This window comes from Acipenser ruthenus, chromosome 21, assembly GCF_902713425.1.
Source record: "Acipenser ruthenus chromosome 21, fAciRut3.2 maternal haplotype, whole genome shotgun sequence".
Lineage (NCBI taxonomy): Eukaryota > Metazoa > Chordata > Actinopteri > Acipenseriformes > Acipenseridae > Acipenser > Acipenser ruthenus.
This window is the reverse complement of record NC_081209.1, coordinates 12,834,451-12,850,427: the sequence shown is the minus strand read 5'-3', so window position 1 is coordinate 12,850,427 and position 15,977 is coordinate 12,834,451. Positions and strand designations below refer to the sequence as shown.

The window sequence follows — 15,977 nt, the reverse complement described above, 5'->3', positions numbered from 1 at the left end:
CACCTAAAATTCGGGATGCAGTACTACTACTAGGCCATAGCTATTGTTGCTGGCCTTTCTTGACTTCATGTGTTACAGTAATTAACTTTTTTTTTCAACCTACGATTAAAATATGTATTTCCATTTTTTACTACTTACAAAGATCGTAATTGCTAATGCATCTCTATATCTCAAAGTTGTGGTAAATATGGTATACTAACCTCCCACTTTCTCCACTTCACAATCGAAAGCTTGCCATCCTTCACGTGGTCGTTTACTCCCTCTTCTCCACTCTGCGACATAATGGCGCTCATCTTCGTCGCCTTCTTCTTCAAAATCCTCTATATTAAATCCTTTAATCCACTCAGTAGGAATTACACTCAATTTACCATCATCGTCGCCATTTACCCACTTTACTAGTGCGAACATGCTTGCTCCGTCTCTCTGTACTTGCATCTTCCCAACTGAAAGTCAGCACGAAACGTGTGATGATTTCACTTCCGGTCGGCCAAAAAATACGACGTCCACATAAATACAAATAAATTGAATAAAAAAGAAATATGAAAACTCCGATCCCTTTTATGTTTCTAATTAATAATTTGGCTAGATAAATATATATTATTTTGTTTCCTTTAGTGTTTTGAAAGTGAATTTGTCAGACAACGGAACTGAAAGTAGGAGGAGCTGTGTGCGACGTCAAACACAGCAGCCATAACGCACATGAGCTGCTGTAGTGTTAACATAATATCTTTCTCATTGTTGGCTGCTTGTGATTTAAATAATCCATGCAATGTACTTTTACATAGTTTTTTAGGCTGGCACGTGGGCTGTAAATTATGAGTGATCATAATAAAAACGATATCACCACAGCACAGCGTGGCTACAAACGCTACCTGGCTGACCAAATGGATGTTCCAGGAAGAACACTTAGACGATGGAAAAGGATAAGGCAAGTAGCTTCACTAGTGTTTAATTTATTAAAGCTGTTCAGTCATAATACGATAGTATATATTCTAAACCTTTATTTTTATTTTATAGGAACAAGGAACAATCAAGTCAAGCAGAAACAACGGTGAGTAAAGTATTTTGACCTAGGCTGTTCATAATATAGGGACAAACCTGTTAACATGATGGGAAAACAAGTAAAATAACGGGAACTACTCTTTGTTTTGTACATTAAATAGAAAGCGCTACAAATGATTTAGGATTAATTCTGAAGGAAGTAGTTAATTTTAAAACGGCCTTGATTGCACATTACTGTGTGGCTTATTCTGTGTATAATATTTTTTGTACTTTGTTAAATGCAATTGATTTACTGTTTATGTGTGGGTGTGCGTCTGTAGGGTTCTTTAACACATGACGAGATTCGTACTGTAAGCAACATTGAAGATGATGACAGTCTAGAAACTGATGAAGACGTTGATGTACCAGAATCCAGTAATCTAGTAGAAGAAGGGGAACCTGAAATAACCCCAAGTGAACAGGATAATGCAGATCTTGAGTCAATTACCACGGTAAAGTGCTAGTAATTTTTGTTATTATATGCTAATGTAGTATAATGTGTAATGCTATATAAAGTAATATCTAATAGAAACTTTTTTAAAATTTAAATTTTACCTTTTTGCTATTTCTTTTAAAATAAATGTGACCATTTAAAGCTATAAACTTCTGCATGCAGGCACAAATGCAGGAATATGTTAATCTAATAGTTGCTCATGAATTATAATAATTTATCTGTTCAATAATCTCATGTTTATGTTAGAGCTTTTACAAAACACTAAATAGAAACAATATAATCACAATACATGTATATTTGTAATACTATAAATGTAGATTTAATTATAGCCTTACCAAACGTTTAATTGTTAAAATACATAAATATGTTAATGAAAAATAGGAATCAATCATGATAGCTTTGAAAATGAGTGTGATGGTGCTATGATATGAGACGAGTATGATGGCATAGTGTAATTTTCCCATTGCTTGGGGAGAGCCACGAACTGTATAGGATGTAAATGTGCATATTTTTCAATTACAGGAACAGGACATTGAGAATCCTGGCAGTGAACCTTTTCATTCTCTTGATGAATCTACACAAAAAAAGTACCTGCAAGAGGTTTGTGTACATTATTGTGTCTTACCCTATAGTACCCACTGCGTAGTGTGTTTTAAATCAGCATTCTTTTTAGTGGTAATGAAGAACACTTCATTGGCTAAGGGTAAATTTGTTTTGGGTGTAATGTAGATTTAAAGATGTGGACTTGTATAAAAACACTGTACTGTAATCTCATTATAATAATGTAGCCTTACAGAACTGCACACAAATCCAAGATTGTAATGTGACTTTTTGTATTTCAGTACTGTGGATATAATTATGGGATGAATATGTGCATGATATAAAATACATTTCCTAAAATATATAATAAATAATAACACTTTCCCTGTTTCAGGATGACAAAGTGTATTCGTCTCAACAACAGAATGGCCTGCTGCTCATGGCATTGAAAATGAAGCACAAGCTTACCAAGGAAGCAGTCTCTGACATGCTGGACATTATTAATCTATTGGCTGGTAAAGACACTGTACCACAATCTTGGTACCACTTAGAAAAACAGTTTGAAGGTTTAAAAGATTTTGTAGAAATACATCATGTTTGCAATTTCTGTGAATCTTACTTAGGTAAAGAAACCTCTGAGAAATGCACTTACTGTGAGAAAGAGTGGATAGAGCAAAGGAGTCTGAAAGAAGGAAACTTTTTCTTTCATTTGCCTTTACATGCACAGATCAAAGCATTTTTAGAGGACCCTGAATTGTCACAAAAGGTAGTAAGAAATAGACATGGCTTCCAGTCACAGACATTCTGTGACATAACATCAGGTAAAAAGTATCAGGATCTGTCATCACAAAGCACTGAGGAGACTCTGACAGTAATGTTCAGCTGTGATGGCTTGCCTGTGTTCAAGTCCTCATCTTTTTGTGTGTGGCCAATACTGTGTGTAATCAATGAGCTTCCAGCAGCAGAGAGATTTAATCACATTTTCTTAGCATCTCTGTGGTTTGGATGTAAAAAACCTGACATGTCAGTCTATCTCCAGCCCTTTGTGTTTGAATGTAGAGATTTGGCAACAGAGGGACTATTGTGGGTGAACCCCACAACAGGTGAGAACACTATTACAAAGGTAATCACAACTGTAGCAGTTTGTGACACTGTGGCCCGTCCAATGCTCCAGAACATGACTCAATTTAATGGAAAACATGGCTGCGGCTTTTGCTTAGACAGTGGAGATGTGGTTCCCAAGAATAGAGGAACTGTTCGTGCCTACCCATATAAAACAAATAGTATACTGAGGAATGCCCAGGCAACCTTACTTAATGCTGAAGGTGCTGTTCAGTCTGGAAAATCAGTGAATGGAGTAAAAGGGCCAAGCTTGCTAGGTCTGATCCCACACTTTGACATTATCTCCAACTTTGTACCTGACTATATGCACTGTATTTTGCTTGGTGTCTGCAGGCAAATGGCAACTTTGTGGTTTGATTCTCAGTACCATCAATATCAATTTTATATTGGATTGCAGATAAATAAAATTGACAGCAGACTTCTTGATATTAAACCACCAAGCACCATTTCAAGAGTTCCTCGTTCAGTTACTTTGAGAAAGTACTGGAAGGCACACGAATGGTATGCCTGGTTAATGTTTTATAGCATACCAGTTTTAAAAGGGATTCTGCAGGGAAGATTTTTTTATCACTGGTGTCAACTAGTAGAGGGTGTTGCCACCCTTCTACGTGAGGAGGTAACATCAGAGGATATTGAACATTGTGAGAAGATTTTTACTCACTTTGTTGTTCTGATGGAAGACTTGTATGGCATTGAACATGTTATTTACAATGTTCATTTAACACTGCACCTGGCCAAGAGTGTCTGTGATTGGGGACCACTTTGGGCTCATTCAGCATTTGCATTTGAATCGTATAATTCCTCCTTGCTTGATTTTGTTAAGGGGACGCAAGGTGTGCCACAGCAAATGTGCAAAAAATTTCTATTGGAGAAGACTTTGCCATTGTATGGAAGAAGAGCTATTGTGTCTGGGGCACCCATAGAACCGCTTTTCAAGTCACTAATATCAAACAAGAAAAATGTTTCTGAATGTGAAAGGTTTGGAAATATTGTAGCATTAGGTAGGCCAATTGTCTCTATCGTGGGGCAGGAACATATGTTGGCTTTGCACTCCGTGACAGATGCTGTTCTCACAAAAATGCTAGCAAGGTACTATTTGCGTGTCATTGTGAATGGGGAGATAATACATTCCAAAGACAATACAAAAGTAGAAAAACGTAACAGCTACACTGTTCAGCTCCTTGATGGTGAACTTTTTGTCATTAAAACTTTTGTGGCACTTGACTTCAATGAAGGACCAAAGTGTTTTGCTGTTGGATGGTTTCTAAAAAGGAGAATGTATCATTTTTGCAGTGACCACCCAATAAAATTGTCTCTGTTGCATGTCATTGCAGTTGATAAAGAGACAAGTCATCTTTCTGCAGTTAAGAGTGAGGAAATTCAAAGAAAGTGTGTGTTTGTGGACAGTTGTTGCAATAAGACACATTTTGTCTGTGTTTCCCCTAACAGATTTGAAGTTACAAAATAAGACATTGTATTATTTTTGTGGATTGTCAGTAGTGTTGTTCTCAATGCATTTAAACCAAATGAACTTTAAGCTGAGAATTTGAATAAAAACCTTGTCGAGTAACTTGTTAAATACCTTTTGGCAATTTGCAAAAGCTAAACCAAACCGATTTGTCAGTACATGAACACTTTTTACAGTCCACAGTGGTTAACTTTTCTTTTTAAGTGTTTGCTGATAACTTGTGACATGTACTTTACATATAACAAAAATGAATGTGTCAATGTGAAAAAAACAAGTTAGCCTCAGTGCACAGCCGTTTAAAGAGGAGTTATCAAACAGAAGCTAAAGTTAGAAGAAATTATTGGGACAACCTTGGGACACATGAAGCAAGTAGGCACAACTGTTACAGTGGTGGGGGCCAAGGTTGCCATAATTTTCTTTGAACTTGGCTTCTGTTTTTAATAACAGAAAAATGCGAAGGGGAGATAACAAAAACAGAAGCCAAGTTTTACAGAAGCAAAGGAAATTTTGGCAAAACCATTAAAGCATTATGCTGACTTTATCGTTGCAGACCACTGCAAAATGTTGCTTTGTTAACGTCGTGAGACCAGGCTTTCTAGTTACAAAGTGCAATGCCCTTAATACTCCACACAGGCACAATATGTAAAATGTAAGTTTACTTACAATTAATCTCGATTGTCCGTTTCTAAAGATAATTTACCTGTAATACAGAATGGGGTTGCTTTGTGCTATTCAAAGAGCATTGTAATGGAAAGAAAAAAAATCAAAATAATGGCGAGGCACTTTTCTACAGTTCTTATTCCTGCTTGCCCCTTTTGAAAGCAATAAATGTGATTATTTGTATAAGAGGTCCGGCTTGCTGACTGCTTGTTTATGCCAACTGGTACACAGATAGTGACCAGGCATCCTGCATTCCTTTTGCTATGAAAATGTTCTTTCAGATCTTACACTGTATAGATAGGAACTCCTGTACTCTCACCAAGACTAACTTGGTTCGAGGAACTACCGTTCCTCTCGATTTATGCTTATAAAAATACCACAGGTACAATAATTGTAATAATAAAAGGCAGATAAAAGGCAGTTGTTAAAATTCTTGTTAAATTTTAGCCTCTGCTTATACATGTTTCAAACTACCATGTGTTTTTTCTGTGCAATGTATTTGACCTACAAATGTACAATAAACAGTAAGAAAGTCTAATGTTTTGTTGTTTTTTTAAAAGCTATTTGCTTTTTTATTTTAATTTTTAAGTGATATGCAGTTAAAATTCTAGCTCTGGACCACATGCAGTATAGTATGTAGTTTTTAACTGGCTACTAAGGTTTTTTAATTATTACTTTTTATTTAATTATTATAATGAAAATCCCATATTGCTTGGAAGATGCCATCATAGTTACCCTGCGTAAGTTATTTTGTAGATGTAATTTACATCAGACTTTAATCGCAGAAGAACTTGACCAAACTGTCTTTGTTTCAGGGTGAGGTACAGTATTCCACTGAGAATTTTTAGAATTGATGTATTACACAGTACAACATGCATGTTGTTTCTCATACCCAGCATAACCAGTCAGCACAAAAGCATGCATACAAATCAATGTATTTGACCATATATTTTGTAAAAGGTATTTTGTCATATATGATGAATGCGTATGCCAAATATATGGACATTAAAGCAATATATTTAAAATATATGAACCAGTACTTCAATATACATTTCCATGTATTATAAATATAGGGTTCTTCCGTATGGGCATACATAAAACATAAAAACGAAATATTGGTCGCAATAACAAGAATAGTTGGATCAATAGCAGCAGTATTCACAATGATTATCACAATTCAAATATAGATTTAGCTACAGCAATAGCAACAACAATGGGCAAATAGCTATAGCCATAACAGGAGTAGCTATCACAACTTAAATATAGGTTCGGCTACAGAAATAACCTGCTGTATATCAATATCAGTAACGTTGGAAATGGTTACAGCAACAAACGTAATGTAATTGTCTAAAAGCAGCAATCAATAAGAAAAGTTTACAACAATAGAAAGTCCCAAAGCCGTCTTCTCTGTGTTCCACGGTGGCATTAGCTGAGACTCGAATAGGCTACAACAGCTCTGGTTAGTGAGGGCCATCACTGGAGACGTTTCTCTAAGAAAGTAAAACAAAATAAAAGAACTTCGGCTAAGCAATCCAAATTGTTGAAAGCAGGGCGATGCAGCAAGCACACACACAGCAGCAAAAGATTGCACACTTCACTTAGCGAGGGGGGAGGTATATTCGCCTCTTCCCCTCTAAATGCTCAATCCGCCTTAAACAGCGAACTCAACGCCTTCCCTCTCAGTTGCTTCCGGAGTTGGGTCTCTCAGCGGCAGCGACCTGCTGTACAAGTCCCTTGCTCAGATCCCTCAGGTAATTTCTCGCCTCTGTGTCCGTGTCTCCACAGCTGTGCGTTCCCGTGTCTCTTTGCCTGGAGCTCGCTCTGCTCTCTCAATCTGTCCATCTCTTAAAACCATTTATTTAATTAAAAATAATAAGACCCACGTGCGGAATGCGCTTTAAAAGCAACATATTAATTGTCAATTAGGTGGAGAGGCAGTCTAGGCAAGTTATTATTATTTATTTCTTAGCAGACGCCCTTATCCAGGGCGACTTACAATTGTTACAAGATATCACATTATACAGATATCACATTATTTTTACATACAGTTACTCATTTATACAGTTGGGTTTTTACTGGAGGAATCTAGGTAAAGTACCTTGCTCAAGGGTACAACAGCATTGTCCCCCACTGGGGATTGAACCCACAACCCTCCGGTCAAGGGTCCAGAGCTCTAACCACTACTCCACACAAGTGCCGTGATTCAAAATTAGTGAAAATAAACAATAGCCAAACACACAATCAATAATAAATCGTGCAGTGAAAATACAAAATCATATCGTGATTTAAATAAAATAAAAAAAACAAGCACGCATGTATATAAACACAAAATAATAATAAAAAAATAATAAAGTGTAAATGCACACCTGCAACACAATGACAGACAATGAATCATAATGAACTGCCATAATAAAGTGTGCTCCTTAGGAGAGATTAGACGGCTTCTACACCCGCGCTGTGAACAAATAGTGAGTGTTTCATCCTCTTTGGTTTGAGCAACTGGTTTTTGGGGACGAGGTGGCCGAGTGGTTAAGGCGATGGACTGCTAATCCATTGTGCTCTGCACGCGTTGGTTTGAATCCCATCCTCGTCGTAGCTTTTTTATTATTATTATTACTGTTTCTCGTTATCTTTTTTTTGGCAAAAGTGTTTATCCTGCGACTATAGGACAGTATTGGTCTGTGTTAGAGATGTTCCCCAACAGTAACACAAAAACAGCCTAAACTTTGCTGAAAAATAGTATAACCAAAGGCACCGCTGGGATTTGAAACCAGGATCTCCTGTTTACTAGACAGGCGCTTTAACCATCTAAGCCACGGCGCCCTGCCACACGCAAAGAAATATGTGTCAGAGACCTGTGAAATGAAACCTATCAGGGACATTATTGCCTTTACTGTCATTTTCTACTGCAATGCAGGACTGTAAAATTAAGCGTGCGACATTTCTGAAATTAATCTGAAACACTTGAATATGCGTATTACTTGTTATTAAACAATTTCCGACCTCAGATATCGGAATCTGCATTGTATTTTATATGACCGATTGTACCCTCTTTGTCTAGATATATGACATTTGGTAGTTCACATGATCAAAACATATGGTTAAATTGAGGTCACACCGAGACTTGAACTCGGATGGCTGGATTCAGAGTCCAGAGTGCTAACCTTTACAACATGGAACCTCTGCTGAGCACCCTGGAGATGAATGGCTGTAACATCCTCAGCTCCCAGGTGCTAAATCCCCTACTGCTGACAACCCCTGGACCGCAAGGCTTTCTCCCCGTTCTGATTGCACACAGTCCTTCAACAAACATCAGTTTCTCCAGTTTGAATCCAAAATGCGACGTTTCATTTCTTGGTTCATACTGGCAGCAGGTCTCGAAAACTGCACTATCAGCACCCAATCGTGCACCACAAACACTGCTTACATTCAAATAAGACACATGTTCATTGACAATATATGTATTACACATGTAGATTTAGAAACTGTTTTAATAACATCGGCATTGCTCATTTAAAATAAGAAACATTTGCTTAACAATTAAACACGTTGCATCTTTACAAGTGAAAATACACTTTCAAATACAAATTCCTCCATTTGACCTTCATAAGGACACGACCGGACCCCAGCAATAAAACGACATATAACTAACACGTGGAGTAAACGAATGAATAAAAATGTGTATAGGAACACTTTATTTTGCTTTTCCTTTACTTCTAGCCATCGTATGGCATAATGTGTTGTTTATGCAAGATGGATAAGACGCCCAATGCGCACAGCTGTCTCCTAGCAAGTGAAGGCACCACTGTATTCTGGACGCTGTAGTTTATTCTAGGAACAAGACACCTGGGCGTGTTAGATATCACGGGAAATCGTGGAGCCTCCTCTTTCGTTTGGTATGTGGACTGCGTGCCTAGCTCTTTCCGTTTTTGAGTTACAGGTACTTGAACGCACCTACCGATTTGCTGCGCATCACAGCACTGGAGCACAGAATGAGAGGGTGTGTAGTATAAACCCGTGACTCTTTTTAGTCGGTACTTATTGTGTTAACTGTGTGATTGTGTAGAGGGGGGTCGTTAGACTACAGCTGTCCTCTCGCTTGTAACGAGCAATTGTAAACTCCTTTTCTGCAGTCTGAGAAGAAGATAATGCCAAAAGGGGTTGTGAATCAATGTGCAAAGTCTCTATAATAATAATATAAAGGATGCGCTTTTAATTGAATGCAGTCGGGCCACAGCCAAGAATTAGACATATCTACATCTGATTAATGAAGAGTAAGAGAGTGGTTTTAATCGGAATAATAATAGGCATAAAAGAACTTCCCTGACCGGGAATCGAACCCGGGCCGCGGCGGTGAGAGCGCCGAATCCTAACCACTAGACCACCAGGGACGTTACTGAAAGAGTTTGTAGGGCTGGCCAGGAATTTCTTTGCTATCAACGCTGTCGCATCAAAAACGGAACAGCCCCCAGGCCCTGCACAATTGTTACAAGTGTCACTAGGACAGGTTCGTAATACCGGGGTAGCAACACCGTGGAAATGCAGACAAGGAAGCCAGACAATAAATCATGAAAGGGATTCATTTAAATTATTAAAACAATCAGATTAAAATATACTAAAATGGCCAAGCACATATATAAAACATAAAAACGAAATATTGGTCGCAATAACAAGAATAGTTGGATCAATAGCAGCAGTATTCACAATGATTATCACAATTCAAATATAGATTTAGCTACAGCAATAGCAACAACAATGGGCAAATAGCTATAGCCATAACAGGAGTAGCTATCACAACTTAAATATAGGTTCGGCTACAGAAATAACCTGCTATATATCAATATCAGTAACGGTGGAAATGGTTACAGCAACAAACGTAATGTCATTGTCTAACAGCAGCAATCAATAAGAAAAGTCTACAACAATAGAAAGTCCCAAAGCCGTCTTCTCTGTGTTCCACGGTGCCATTAGCTGAGACTCGAATAGGCTACAACAGCTCTGGTTAGTGAGGGCCGTCACTGGAGACGTTTCTCTAAGAAAGTAAAACAAAATAAAAGAACTTCGGCTAAGCAATCCAAATTGTTGAAAGCAGGGCGATGCAGCAAGCACACACACAGCAGCAAAAGATTGCACACTTCACTTAGCGAGGGGGGAGGTATATTCGCCTCTTCCCCTCTAAATGCTCAATCCGCCTTAAACAGCGAACTCAACGCCTTCCCTCTCAGTTGCTTCCGGAGTTGGGTCTCTCAGCGGCAGCGACCTGCTGTACAAGTCCCTTGCTCAGATCCCTCAGGTAATTTCTCGCCTCTGTGTCTGTGTCTCCACAGCTGTGCGTTCCCGTGTCTCTTTGCCTGGAGCTCGCTCTGCTCTCTCAATCTGTCCGTCTCTTAAAACCATTTATTTAATTAAAAATAATAAGACCCACGTGCGGAATGCGCTTTAAAAGCAACACATTAATTGTCAATTAGGTGGAGAGGCAGTCTAGGCAAGTTATTATTATTTATTTCTTAGCAGACACCCTAATCCAGGGAGACTTACAATTGTTACAAGATATCACATTATACAGATATCACATTATTTTTACATACAGTTACCCATTTATACAGTTGGGTTTTTACTGGAGCAATCTAGGTAAAGGACCTTGCTCAAGGGTACTACAGCATTGTCCCCCACTGGGGATTGAACCCACAACCCTCCGGTCAAGGGTTCAGAGCTCTAACCACTACTCCACACAAGTGCCGTGACTCAAAATTAGTGAAAATAAACAATAGCCAAACACACAATCAATAATAAATCGTGCAGTGAAAATACAAAATCATATCGTGATTTAAATAAAAAAAACAAGCACGCATGTATATAAACACAAAATAATAATAAAAAAATAATAAAGTGTAAATGCACACCTGCAACACAATGACAGACAATGAATCATAATGAACTGCCATAATAAAGTGTGCTCCTTAGGAGAGATGACGGCTTCTACACCCGCGCTGTGATCAAATAGTAAGTGCTTCATCCTCTTTGGTTTTAGCAACTGGTGTTTAGGGACGAGGTGGCCGAGTGGTTAAGGCGATGGACTGCTAATCCATTGTGCTCTGCACGCGTGGGTTCGAATCCCTTCCTCGTCGTAGCTTTTTTTTATTATTATTATTACTGTTTCTCGTTCTCTTTTTTTTTTGGCAAAAGTGTTTATCCTGCGACTATAGGACAGTATTGGTCTGCGTTAGAGATGTTCCCCAACAGTAACACAAAAATAGCCTAAACTTTGCTGAAAAATAGTATAACCAAAGGCACCGCTGGGATTTGAACCCAGGATCTCCTGTTTACTAGACAAGCGCTTTAACCATCTAAGCCACGGCGCCCTGCCACACGCAAAGTAATATGTGTCAGAGACCTGTGAAATGAAAACTATCAGGGACATTATTGCCTTTACTGTCATTCTCTACTGCAATGCAGGACTGTAAAATTAAGCGCGCGACATTTCTGAAATTAATCTGAAACACTTGAAAATGTGTATTACTTGTTATTAAAGAATTTCCGACCTCAGATATCGGAATCTGCATTGTATTTTATATGACCGATTGTACCCTCTTTGTCTAGATATATGACATTTGGTAGTTCACACGAGCAAAACATATGGTTAAATTGAGGTCACACCGAGACTTGAACTCGGATGGCTGGATTCAGAGTCCAGAGTGCTAACCTTTACAACATGGAACCTCTGCTGAGCACCCTGGAGATGAATGGCTGTAACATCCTTATAGTGTTCTTGTGTGTTGAGAAGAACAATCCAAAGGCAGTATGATGAGTATTCATAACCTGTATTCATTTAATTGTTAAACCTAAAACAAACAACTTTTTGCTTCCAGCTTGCAACTGCAACTTCCCGCTATATCCCAAAACCCGGACTGGAGTGACGTAACAATCAGCTACGTTACTTCACTCAAAACATGGACTAGACTCAAACAGCGCCACAGTATTATAACAACATTACATCTCTCCCTTGTTTTAACAAGATAATAGATGTACATATACATATATATATATATATATATATATATATATATATATATATAATTTATAAGCCCTTTCTTTAAAGTCATTGAAACTGTAATTTGTGTGATTTCTGGAAAGTCCATTAAATCAAATTTCTTTAATCAGATATCTTGGAGGTCTTTGAGTTTATCTTGAAGGGTAATGTCTTTCATGTGATGGGATTTGTTGATCACGCTGGAGTACTGAATTCTCTCTGCCTCCTCCTAAATTGGTGCATGTTGTCTGGGGGACATCCCCTACCTCTTCCATGGCAGGTAAATCCTTGTTTGGGGTTTTGACCACTTTGAAGTGTGATGAATTTCTAGTGACACGGTGTCCGTGATTTTCAGCTGTAAGCATTGATCCTTTGATGTCGACCACCTGGTATGGTGTGCTATGGAATGGGGTGGATAGTTTACCTTTGTGCAGTTGGCGGTAAAGTACCGTGTCACCTATTTTGATGTCCAAAGGATGTGCATTGTTGTGACAATCTGCATTTGTCTTCATGTGTTGCTTCGCTTTTCGATCGGTGTCTCGAAGTGATGTGTCTTCAGTTTGATGGTGCAGGCTGGGAAGTGTAGTGTTGATTTTTCTGCAAAACATCAGTTCAGCTGGGGTCAGTTTCGTGGTGATATGCGGTGCAGCTCTATAGTTCCTGAGAAACTTGAAAAGATGTTGTTTCCATGGCTTGCCCTCGGAATGTGTGGCAGAAACTGTCTTTTTAAGTGTTCTCATAAAACGTTCCACCTCTGTATTTGCTCTTGGCCAGTAGGGTGTAATTCTTCTGTGTTTGAAACCAAGGTAGGTAGAAAAGTTTTTGAACTCTTGGCTATTGAAAGGAGGACCATTGTCAGTATTGACAACCTGCGGAATTCCAAAAGATGAGAAAATCTTGTCCAGTTTTGGAATGATTGTATTTGCTGACGTGGACTTAACAATTTCTACCTCTGGGTAGCGGGAGTATTCATCTAACACAACAAGCAGATAATCCCCAGAAGGAAAAGGTCCTGTGAAATCAATGGCCACTTGAAACCACGGTCCTTTTGGAAGTTCAGACATTTGAAGAGGTTCCATGTGTGTTTGTGGCACAGCAGCTTGGCATGGGATGCAGTTGTGGATTAGATTTTCTACACGTTTATCAATGCCTGGAAACCACACTTTGTCTCTTATTAGTTGTTTTGTCTTGACTGTGCCTAGATGGCCTTCATGAGCTAAAGCTAGTGCTCTAGACTGCAACGAGGTTGGTATAACGAGTCTGTTGCCTCTGAGTATGATGTCCGCATCTGCATTGGTGGTAAGCTCATTGCGCAGGGGATAGAAAGCTTTAAGTGTGGTAAAGTCAATATTTGTGAGTGTGTCAGGAGTTTTATTAATGTCATGCCAATTTCCTTTCTGAATTAAATCTGCTAGCCTTTGTAGCGTAGGGTCTTGCTTGGTCTCTTGTTTCACTTCTAGCATGGTCATCGCCTTGGGGACCGTGTGATCAGCAATGAAACTTATGTACTCTTCCGCAATCGTGCTAGCTTGCGTGTTGTGTGATGACATGTGTGATATGGGATGCCTTGACATGTAGTCAGCAGGGTTATCCTTTCCAGCTTGGTGGATCACTTTAAAGGTATAGGGTTGCAAACGGAGTCTCCATCTTTCTATTCTAGCGGGTGGTGTTGCTTTTAGGTTGTTGAAGATGTACTCCAGTGGTTTATGATCCGTGATCACAGTGAAATCAGATCCGTATAAGTACAGGTGAAAGTGTTCACATGCCCAGATGATTGCTAGTGCTTCCCGTTCTATTTGAGAGTATCGTTGTTCTACAGGAGTGAGAGCTCTACTAGCATATGCGATTATGTTTGTGATTCTGCTGTCTGGTGCTTGTTGGCTGAGAATGGCACCTAAACCAACCGGACTAGCATCTACAAGAATGGTTGTGTCTTTAGTTTGGTCAAAATATGCCATTGTCTTGTGGCTTGTCAACTGCCGTTTCAATTCACCTAAAGCAAAATCGTGTTTTGAATTCCAGCACCACAATTTGTCTTTCTTTGTAAGTTCACAAAGGGGTTGTGATGTTGTAGCAAAATCTGGAATAAAACGTGCACAGTAGGTTACCATGCCAAGTAAACTGCGTACTTCTGTGGTACTGGTTGGGGCTCTCATGTTCATTATAGCCTCAATTTTTTGGGGGTCTGCAGATATGCCTTCTTTTGAGAAAATGTATCCATAAAATTCTAGTTTAGATTTGTTATACTCACATTTGTTTTTGTTTAGGGTGAGGTGATTTTCTTGCAGTCTTTGGAACACAGCTTTGAGACTCTTGTCATGGTCTTCTGGAGTCTTCCCAAATACTATTATGTCATCACTGATGTTTCTGACATTTGGAATTCCTTGCAAGACCTGCTGGATGGTGTTTTGAAATAGCTCAGCAGCAGATGAAATCCCAAAATTCAATCTCTTGTAGTGCCACAGACCAACATGAGTGGTGAACGTGGTAATGTATCTTGATTCTGGTGCTAGCTCAAGCTGGTGGTATCCAGCATTTAAATCAAGCTTAGAGAATACCACTGCTCCATTGAGGTCATGGATTAGGTCATCTACTGTGGGAGTCAAGTGGCGTTCTCGCAGAATGGCTGTGTTTGGTAATCTCATATCAATGCAAATACGAACTCTGTCTGGGTCTTTGGGTTTGGGAGCCACAACAATTGGCGATACCCAGGGTGTTGGACCACTTATTCTTTCTATAATGTCCTGACTTTCAAGCAGACTTTTTTACGTATGTGGAAAGGAATTCTTCGATGTGGCTGGACAACTGGTGGAATGTCAGGGTTGACATGCAGCTTGACTTGGAAATCTTTTAACTTTCCAATTCCTTCAAAGATATTTGCATGTTGTGTCAAGAGTGACTCTAAGAATGGTGGGTGGACCTTTGGAGTTGTATGTGACACTGAATTAATTATTTTTAAAAGTCCAAGTTCAGTGGCTGTCTGGCAGCTCAACAACGAGCCATAGTGCCCTTTGACAATGTAGAAAACAGTAGGGACAATTTTTGTGCTGTTGCTAACTGTAGTGCAGAATTTTCCCAACAGTGGTAGGGCTGTGCGAGATCCATATGTGCAAATTTTAATGTTTGCGCGCTGGAGTTGTACCTTGTCTTGTAGTTTGGTGTAGGCAGTTTCATCCATTATGTTCACGCTGGCACCGGAGTCCACAATGACATCAATAGCAGTGTTCTCAACAATAATCTTGGTAAGAGGTTGTTTTGGGTTAATGGTATACACAGTGTAAAGGCATTCATCATCTGAACTTGATCTTCTGTCAGTTTTGCTGGAAGAGTCATCACTTACATGCACTTCATGCACTTTGGACTTTATATGTTGCTTTCCAGGGTTCTTTGTGGTGGGCAAGTGTAGTTTTGAACGGCAGCATTTTTCAAAATGATTCAGTTTTCCACATGCTCTGCATGTTTTGCCTTTAGCAGGGCAAAAGGCCTGTCCTCCTCTGTGAGGGTAGCTGCCTCCACAGTTGTTGCATTTATTATTGTCAGGTGCCCTGTTGGTGTATGCTTCTCTGGTGAATTGACGTTTGTTGTGTTGAATGGAATTCACAGGCATTGCGTTTTGAAATTGCTGTTTTGTTTCTTCTATACTTTTTGCATGAAGTTCTGAG

At 39.1% G+C, this 15,977-nt stretch overlaps 1 long non-coding RNA gene and 5 other non-coding genes across 6 annotated transcripts; 3 read left to right on the top strand and 3 right to left on the bottom strand.

The window, feature by feature from the left end:
* The first annotated feature begins 726 nt into the window (after nucleotides 1-726).
* Nucleotides 727-2,839, top strand: LOC131699189 (uncharacterized). The gene is made up of 4 exons (XR_009308077.1): nucleotides 727-1,051; nucleotides 1,323-1,493; nucleotides 2,018-2,095; nucleotides 2,430-2,839. It is a non-coding gene; the product is annotated as an uncharacterized LOC131699189 (long non-coding RNA).
* A 4,957-nt stretch (nucleotides 2,840-7,796) lies between these two features.
* trnas-gcu (transfer RNA serine (anticodon GCU)) lies at nucleotides 7,797-7,878 on the top strand. The gene has a single exon. It is a non-coding gene; the product is annotated as a tRNA-Ser (tRNA).
* Nucleotides 7,879-8,034: 156 nt separating this feature from the next.
* On the bottom strand, nucleotides 8,035-8,108 carry trnat-agu (transfer RNA threonine (anticodon AGU)). The gene has a single exon. It is a non-coding gene; the product is annotated as a tRNA-Thr (tRNA).
* A 1,496-nt stretch (nucleotides 8,109-9,604) lies between these two features.
* Nucleotides 9,605-9,676, bottom strand: trnae-cuc (transfer RNA glutamic acid (anticodon CUC)). Its single transcript has one exon. It is a non-coding gene; the product is annotated as a tRNA-Glu (tRNA).
* A 1,655-nt stretch (nucleotides 9,677-11,331) lies between these two features.
* Nucleotides 11,332-11,413, top strand: trnas-gcu (transfer RNA serine (anticodon GCU)). The gene has a single exon. It is a non-coding gene; the product is annotated as a tRNA-Ser (tRNA).
* A 160-nt stretch (nucleotides 11,414-11,573) lies between these two features.
* On the bottom strand, nucleotides 11,574-11,647 carry trnat-agu (transfer RNA threonine (anticodon AGU)). The gene has a single exon. It is a non-coding gene; the product is annotated as a tRNA-Thr (tRNA).
* Nucleotides 11,648-15,977: the final 4,330 nt, after the last annotated feature.